Source organism: Ctenocephalides felis, unplaced genomic scaffold (assembly GCF_003426905.1).
Source record: "Ctenocephalides felis isolate EL2017-DRISC unplaced genomic scaffold, ASM342690v1 CF-g0.4_SCAFFOLD_02475, whole genome shotgun sequence".
Taxonomy (NCBI): domain Eukaryota; kingdom Metazoa; phylum Arthropoda; class Insecta; order Siphonaptera; family Pulicidae; genus Ctenocephalides; species Ctenocephalides felis.
The window spans coordinates 11,857-21,881 of NW_020538629.1; the positions used below are offsets into that span (position 1 = coordinate 11,857).

Genomic DNA, 10,025 nt, shown 5'->3' on the forward strand with positions numbered 1-10,025 from the left:
AATGCTTGCGTCGTATGAAATTTCCAATGTGTGAGTATTTTATGAGATAACCAGATGTGATGCATAAGAATAGAAGTCGGAGATATATCAAGTTATGACTCCTATCCAGCAATTATCGAACGAATGAATGCTAACAGACACAGGATGTGAAATGTAGATAAATTTCCTAGGCAAGCGAAATATGGTTCTTGACAAATATTGAATAAATTTAATAATAATAATTTTAATTTTGTGAAGAAGACTCAATTTCATTAGATATGAAGGAAACTTACTGTATATTGGTCATTGGATCACACTGATCTTATTATTATCAATGTTAGAGCAAAGTTAAAAACCAAATACTTTTTCTGATATAATTGTAACGAAATAATTCAAAAGTTATTAAATAGATCAATTTTTGACATCAATACATCATCATATTGCAACTTATTTCACTACTGAGCTTTAGGTTCAGTTGCATTTATAGTACAAAAACTATTATTAATTATCTTATTTATCTATTTCCAGAATGTCGACCACAAGATGAAATTCCGCAGCAAGAAAGGACAATTGCCTTTCGTCGAATTGAATGGTGAAGAATTGCTGACAGTGCCATCATCATGAAGGAGTTGTCCAAACGCTACGGAAAGGATCTGGATGCTGCTTTGACACCAGAACAACGCAATGTCTCCCATGCTATGGTAAATAAAATATATAATTTAAGTGAATTATGTAATAATTGTCGTTTTTATTTATTTTTATCCTAATTTATTAACAATCTCTGTTGATAGAGCATTGCTGGTCAAGAAATTTCATAACAAAAAGATCCAATATACAAAATTTCTTGCTTCATAAACCAGCCATAAATTATTTCATACTTAGATGAATACATTTTATATGCTCAATAATTGTTCTGAAGCGAATTTAAATTTCTTATTTGTATAAAAAACAACATTTTTCATAATTATTCAGAAGTAAAATTTAACTCTGGCGCAATTTTATCTCGTGTTCCGCAGAAAGCCGGTACGGTTATCAGTCACTCAACCCTGATCGAGGCGTCGTTTTAGGTTGAGCGTCGAAATGGCGTACCGGTTTTAAGTGGACGCCATTATAGCGCCATTTTTCTTGATAAAAATTTATTTTAATTTTGTTAAAACATAAAATCAATATGAATAGTACAAATAATTAATTTGCATAATAAAACATTACATTATTCACATTTTTCTAAGTTTCATCTTTAATCTTTAACACCAATTTAGAGGCAACTACTACCCTCAATCATTATCCAAAATGTTGTTTATTTTATTTATCATGTTATTTGATTTAATGCCTAATAGCTTTTGAAGAAACCCTTCAATATCTTCAACAATGGGTGTAGTTGTCTCAAATGTGCCGTTTCATGTTAACTCTGATACTAAAAATCAGTCGTGCGTCTAAATAAATACAGTAGGGTTGTTGTTGTTTGGGTCGAGGGATTTTTACGCCCTTGAGTATATTTTATGGGATTTTTGGTGACACTGACATGAAATCTGGGATATATTCATGAGGATAAGGAAATCATACATTCTTAATTTGATCGAAGACAACACAGTAATTCTATTAATAAACATGCAGGGGAATATCAATTAAATGAAGTGTAATATAGTAATCAATATTTTTTAATTAATTTACGAATGGAAATTTCTACTTTACATTATATCCATAGATAAACAAGTATAAATTTTGATTATATCAAAGAAGTGATTCTTCATCTGAAGAACATGAAATGATTTTCACTCCCGTTTTTTTTTATCAAAATCAGTACTTCGCTATCACATCTTTGGACCTGATAAATATATGTAAGCCAGGGGTCCTTAAATATTTAATTTTCTTTTTTTCCAGGTATCCATGATTGAAAACCACTTGGTATGGATCGTTTACTGGTGGCGTACAAAGTACCCAGAAAGTGTCATCAAAGGATACAAAGTCAATTTGCAACATGCTCTTGGAACTCGTATTCCAAATGGAATCCTCAACTTCTTCTTCAAATTTGCTTTTGGACGCAAGGTCAGTTGGATTTTTTAATTATTGATATATGGAGTATTTATAGTAGCGTTAGTTGAATGAATGAGAAAAACTAAAATTATATTCACCTAATTTGAAATAGCCATATTTAAGCAGTAAACTCTAATGGACCATAATTTATCTCTTACATTAGAACGGATCTTTCAATGGTAACGATTTATAAAAAGTTTTCGACAGTGGCTGCTTCCTTTGCGTAATCTGGCTTATCATATTTCAATGTCATCTTTTAAAAACCGCTCATTTATCTTTTTGCTTATTCTGCTGGCTGTCCATGTATTATTGTCTACGGAATTTTTGCCAGCAGGCTTTGATAAAATTGTCATAACATTTCATGTCGATGGAATTTCGTTTGTAAATAAAGTAATTGTATTCGGAGAAATTTTTAGGAACGGAAGACAAATGGTAATGGAATTTTTATTAATGCGAGATTATTTTCTTATAGTATTTTTATTTAAGTTGTGTTTTTCTTCCATTATGAGTTTAGTCTATAATTTATCATCTTCGATTTGTTTTGCAAAACTATCCTTTCCTGGCATGATGTACCATCCTACCATCCTTCCCTTCTCTTCGAATTGTCATTTTGAAAGCTTGTCCATATAATACAATACGAAGTCCCACATTTCGCGAATTTCGTAAGAAGTCATTCATCTCTTGGTTAGAAAGCAAAACATTGCGAATAGGTGGTTTCCATATTATCTATCTGGTGGGTAGGGTCATGCAGCACTCCTGGCGAATACTAATTATAAATTTTTATCTACACGATTTTATAATATTGCTTTATGTTTACCGCTAAAAATATAGTAAAGGAGTTAGTGACCAAATTTACTCAAAATACAAGATTTTTCTTCAGTATTATGCACCAGCAAATGCATCTCGCCTCAGTTGTACTTGATTTGCTCTATCATTTGGTATGATGTAAAACTTTTTAATTGAAGTTTGGAGAATATTGGCAAAATTCAATAGTGAGCATTTTTCACTATATACATTAATTTTTACACCTGTTGCAAAGTCGACAACAAGTAAAACTGCAGGATTAAAAAAATAACTTTAAAAATACAAGAACTTTCCACCATTCTCAGGCACTTCTTAATTTTAATTTGAATAATTACTACTATAGAAAAATATTATAGTTGTAAATTAATACAAAAAAGAAATTATTGTTGTTGAAGAACAGGTAACTTGAAAAAATTAAAATATATTACTCTCAATTTAGATTAATTTCTAAACATAACAAATCGCATTCAATTAACTATACTAGGCTAAATTAGTATAAAATTAAATTAACTTCCAAACTACTTATTAATTAAAATATAAATAACTGAAAGATAGCAATATATAAGAGGATCAATTTAATTTGTAACCCACTATTATTATTTTATCCTGGCTTTATTTTCGAATCTGATTTCCTACATAATTTGATATAATTTATGGTTCTTGAAGTCGAGGTCAATTGTATGCCAATATCTTCCAATCACTTAATTTACTATACATTACATTCACGATATTAGAAATACATTCTGTAAAACGTGATGATTTTTAAGATTATATCTCAATACGTTCTAAATCCATCCATAAAAAATATCTCTCAAGAAATGTTTCAGAAACCTACTTTGGGTAAACTAAATACGAGATATAGAATTTAGTAATGGGAATAATATTTTTTATTAGAATAAATAAACAAGTTGATTCTTGAATTTCGAAATAAATTGTTCTATATCTCTCTTACAGATTTTTGATTATTTGCAAAATACTTATATATTTTTTTTAAATGAAACCGAAAGGAAAATTGTGTTAAAATCACTAAGGTGTGATTACTAAATTCTAACTTTTGGTTCTAACTGCAATTTTAGTTATTTTAAAAATATTTTTCTTTAGGATAAAAAATAAAAATCTCTTCATCTTACAATTAGTTAATTTACAAATAAATTTTTTATCGGCCATAATTAATTTAGATTACTTAGTAGGTTTGGAAATTAATTTAGTTACTGAATCATAGTATTATGATTTTTGTAACATTTTATTTAATAATTTTAAAATTTAACAACACTCATATTAAAGTAATACAAAAAATTATATATACGTAATTACTTTTATATACTTTTTGTGCACATATTTATGTTTTGTCATACAATATGATAATTAATATCTCATTGTTTTCGAAATTCTTCAACAAATCATTTCTTGGAAAACATTGATACTGGGATCATTCAACTTTTGCACATAAGACGAAGATTACTGATTTTGCAATTGCGTTGTAAATTATGTTTGCTTGAAAATCAATTGTTGACTTTTTATAATAATAAGCAATTACTTGAACAATGTTAATATTTTTCCCTGTGTATGAATGAAATGTATTTTGTAGCCACATAATCAGCAAGATCATTTTTGTGTACTAGCACCAAATACTAATATTTATTTGATATTAAGATGTAATTCTAATTTAAATTTTGAAATTGTATTTAGCTACATATCACACTTATATTATTGTTTGCGAAATTGCATGCTCGCTCCAAGCAAATTATTTAAAACATACATGTGAATTAGTTAAGTTGCCACTTGAAAAGGGTACAAAAATATCAAAAAAAAAGCAAAAATGATATTTTCAAATTTGTAATTTAATACTGATAGATCTAGATTTAAATTTTTTATTACTACCAAGTAGTCAATTAATCGTGGCAATTTCCATTTTCACATATATGTTTTAATTTTTCCTATCAAATCTGTGTCCGTGTCTATTCTGACTGTGTTGGTGACGTGTAGTGGTTCCAGGGTGCTAAGAAAGTGAAGGCTCAAGGAATTGGTGTCCACAAACCAGATGAAATTGCTGAATTTGGCAACAACGATCTCCAAGTGCTGAGCGACATGTTGGCTGACAAGCCCTTCTTCTTCGGCGATGAACCCACCACCGTAAGTATAATTGATGTAATTTTTTTTTTTTTTTTGAGTTGATGTAATTTGGTTAATGGTTTTGATTTGTGTCTATTTTAGTTGGACATTGTCGCTTTTGCCAACTTGGCCCAGATTCACTACATTTCTCCTGATGTGTCCTACCCATTGAGGGACTACATGGCCGAAAGATGCCCGAATCTCGTAGGACATGTCTCTCGTATGAAGGAGCGCTGCTTCGCCGATTGGGAAGACATTTGCGCGACGCTGGACCTCAACTCCCATCTGCCCAAACCACAGTGAGTAACTTATACTTTGAATCCGATATAAAAGTTTAGATAAAACGACTTTGAATTGACATTTTTTTTGGTTTTTGTCAAATAACTCAAAAATTTCATATGAAACCACCCCTTTTGTGTTAGACAGGGTGAAACTAGATAAAATTTACTACATTTCCTTGGCAACACTTTTATACACTCCCATATAAGAGTTTCGAATAAAACGACTTTAAATTTTTTTGGTTTTTGTCAAATAACTCAAAAATTTCATATGGAACCACCCCTTTTGAGTTAGACAGGGTGAAACTAGATAAAATTTACTACGTTTCCTTGGGAACACTTTTATACACTCCCATATAAGAGTTTCGAATAAAACGACTTTGAATTTTTTTGGTTTTTGTCAAATAACTCAAAAATTTCATATGAAACCACCCCTTTTGAGTTAGACAGGGTGAAACTAGATAAAATTTACTACATTTTCTTGGGAACACTTTTATACACTCCCATATAAGAGTTTCGAATAAAACGACTTTGAATTTTTTTGGTTTTTGTCAAATAACTCAAAAATTTCATATGGAACCACCCCTTTTGAGTTAGACAGGGTGAAACTAGATAAAATTTACTACATTTCCTTGGGAACACTTTTATACACTCCCATATAAGAGTTTCGAATAAAACGACTTTGAATTTTTTTGGTTTTTGTCAAATAACTCAAAAATTTCATATGGAACCACCCCTTTTGAGTTAGACAGGGTGAAACTAGATAAAATTTACTACATTTCCTAGGGAACACTTTTATACACTCCTATATAAAAGTTTTGAATAAAACGACTTTGAATTCAATATTTCATTCATTAGCAATAAATAGAAAATTCGTCAACATCAAATTAATACACTTTCGACATATATTACATATGTACTTCATATATACATATTTATCTACATATAATAATTTAAATATAATCATATATCCTGAATTTTATGTACTATAATCGATTTTTTAATTTTTAGACCTGAGCCAACAAAAGAAGGCAAGGAAACCAAGGAAGGCGAAGAAAAAGTTGCTGAACAAGAAGGAGAAGATAAGTTAGAAAAAGATATCGAAAAGGAAAAGGTATAAAATCTATTTTCTAGTCATAAGTATACTTATCACACTTACATAAATTAATAAAGCAATGATTTATAAAAATATAATATTTTTTCCATGAAGCCTATATAATTAAGTTTAAGATTCATTTATTTCTAATATCATGTATGATAAGACTATATTCAGAAATAGCAATTTATGTTTATTTAAATATTCGAGCTTTAAAAATTTTAAGATTCTTCTTATCGAATTTGAATTAATAATAATACTATCTTAAATACAATCAATTTATGAATATCAATTTGTTATATTATTCTTCTTAATGGAAATTTTTTTATATTATTAAATTTTATAAGGTATTACATATGTATTTATGTTATAAATATTTTATCATTATATTATTATCACAATATTAATATAATTTTTTCCTTTTTCAGTCCGATGAGAAAGAAAAAGAAAAAGAAGCCGAGAAGGAAACTGAAGAAAACAAGGAAAAGGAATCAAAATGAGTTAATTAAAAACACACCAATCTTAACATTATTCATAAAAACTGATAGATATGAGATGTAAGAAATTTACCTTCATTATTCAACATACATTCAAATCTCATTCAAACTATGCTCATCGACATTGGTTTATAACAATTTGATTTTGTTCTGACTCGTCGTATTAATAATTGTGTTGCTTTAGCAATAAAGATTTTATATTCTTGCACAATTAATAACGGGACGATTAATTTTTATATGATTTTTCTACATGTAATATTATAAATATTCACAGTTTTATATATATGATATTTTATATCGGGTCCTCTAACTTTAATGGAAAAATTTAATTTAAATTAATGTTTTATTCATTAAATTTGGAATCGCCATATTTGAATTGTGCTACCAATAGTTTAAGTTAATATTATTGTACATTGAATAATTATTATTTTTTTGATTTGTTATGGCTTTCGTTTATCGTTTCTTTTCAATCTAGAAATATTCATATAGATAATTAATTAGGAAGTAATGTTAGTTGAAGATATCATTAAATTCACTAATGTCACACACAGACAAAGACTTTTTTATAATGATTAAATGTTTAGATTTTTTTATAATTGCCATAGTAAAAATATTCCACAAATTTTCTAAGAAAATTTTGTAATTTTGGTTAATTTTGTATAAAAATATATAATATAAAATTTGTGTGTAAGTAGGGAATGTTTTTTCGACATAATTAGGAGGCATAGGTCTATTGATAAGTAATAAGTATTTTGTTTAGAAAATTTCTATAAAAGTGATTGCTTTTTGTATTGCATTTACTACGAAAAGTAAACATATTTGATAACGTTTTCTAAATAGGGTATATGAACATGTAGTGCTAATTTATATGTTAGAATTTTAAATATAAATCTGAAGCTTTTATTATAGATTTCTATAACCTACCTAATATTCGACTTCATTTAATTCTATTATTTCATTTATTATTACACCTGAGCTACATGAAAAAGTACCAATGCTTAAAGGATATTTCGATTTATATGAAGACTGTTAAAGATTGTTTATTTTTTGTATTGGTGAAACATAATTGAATGAGTTTTAATTAAACTGTAATTTATTTCTTTAATGAAAATTGTAATTTTTAGTTTTAAGCTACATTATAATATGTTTGTAATAAAAGATTGTTTTATAATGAGATTATTTTAAATAAATTTTAAGTATATATATGATAAATAATTGTGGACAATTTTATTTAAAAATTGTAAACTAGATGGATCAAGTAAATATAGTGCAAGGAGTGGATTATATAAGAGTAAAAGAGTTTATCAAAAGGTCGATATGATTGATTATAGGGTGCTTGACAGTCAGAGAAAACAGTGTCGATTTTTAACAATAAATGTTGAATGATTTGTAGTGATAGTGAGCACAGAATTGAAGACGCGAATTGTCTTAAATGAGAAACCCGCAACCAATTCACTGCCAGTAAATATAACAAAATTTAAAGTTGAAATGGGAATGATGCATCTGCTCGGAGAAGCTTCAATTGTATTTATTACAATCAATGTATGTATTAGAAAAAGCATACATTTTTGTTGAAAAATAAATATATTTATTTACTCATTTTGAACAGAGTCTAGTATTAATGCTTCTAGTAATGTTTACCATTTCTGCTTTATGAAATTCTTTTATCTTACAATTAGATAATAATCGGTTTATACAGAATTATGTTGCAAACATATATATTTTTAAATGTTCAAATGGATGTTTTAAAAATAATAGTTTTCAATTTATTATAGATTTGGAGTAGTGCTCGCTAGATGTAAGTGGGTAAAGCATTCTTAAAATGATATTCGATGTTTGTAACAATATTTATTATATTGATACTATGCATTTAACAAAAAAATGCTCTCTATATTTATATATCTTTATCATAAATCGCTGCCAATTGATGATCGCACTATAGTTATCTAAAAAATTGAGGTTTCTTAGATATAATTGTGTTTATCATTTAATTTGTCGCCTGTTTATAATAGAGATAAAAATCTTTGCAATATAAAAATGAAACATTTGTGCATTTATAAAAACGAATTTTATTATATTTTAATTGAAGAATGTGAATAAATCTAATTATAATTCAAATACTTAGGAATATATGTGAAAAGATGGATTATGTTTTGATCATGTAAAAGCAAAGTAAACAATTCGTGACACTTATGTAATTTTAAATCAAAAGCTTTCGTTTTCACTGTTAGTTTAGATATATGTAAAGCTGTTAAATTATTTTTAAAATTATATAATTGTTACTGATTGTTAAACTATACATTTTCATTAACAAATATATTAAACAAAACCAATTATATATGATAGTGCATTTACATTAATCAATACGATATACATTTGGTATGTATAAGTTTAATCTTAACATTTAGCATAACTCATTAACAAAAACAATATTAACATACTCTAATCTATGTGAGCTTGTATTAATCAGTTCTTTATAATTATTATACTGGACATCTGTAAACTAAAGAAAGATTTGTCGAATAAAGAAAAAAAATTATTTATGGCTAGTTATATGTAATATATAGAACTTAACTGGGCAAGCATCGATATAAAAACAGATACTTTATTTGCAATGTTACTAGTATAAAGAATTTTACAGGATGTTTTAATAATATGAAGTGTTAGTTATTTTTGAATTATCTATATATAATTGGTGGGATTTGAAAAATATTATTTCAAGTTAAAGCACAAACTTAAAGCAGTACATATTGAAATATTTAGTGATTATCTATGTGATCGAAACTCATTGAAGTTCTGAATTTGGGACCATGAAGCAGGAAAGTAGCAAGTAATAATAAAAGACATAGTGTAATGAAAATACGTTTAATTGCATAAGTACTTTAAATTCTTCAAATAAAATAAGGTATGTATAACTATTTTAATGCATTTTTAGCATAAAATTTAATAAATATGTTGCAGATAGAAACATAAATTAGTACCTAAAGTGCAAGCATATCCTATATCGAGAATTATTTCTTTTATCTTTAACATACATAATATAAACGTTAGCAAGCTAGTTTGTATAAATACTATTAAATAGTGTAAATACTTTAAAATGAATGAAGCCAGTTATTATAATTTAAATATAACCGGGTATTGTAATTTAAATTTACCGCGCATGACCGTCAGAGACAGCGCCACCATCGCATTTTCCCATCTGTCATTTTGAAGGATAATTATAAA

At 27.3% G+C, this 10,025-nt stretch overlaps 1 pseudogene; it reads left to right on the forward strand.

Moving 5' to 3' along the window:
- Positions 1 to 513: 513 nt before the first annotated feature.
- LOC113380942 lies at positions 514 to 7,018 on the forward strand (annotated as a pseudogene).
- The last annotated feature ends 3,007 nt before the right edge of the window (positions 7,019 to 10,025 follow it).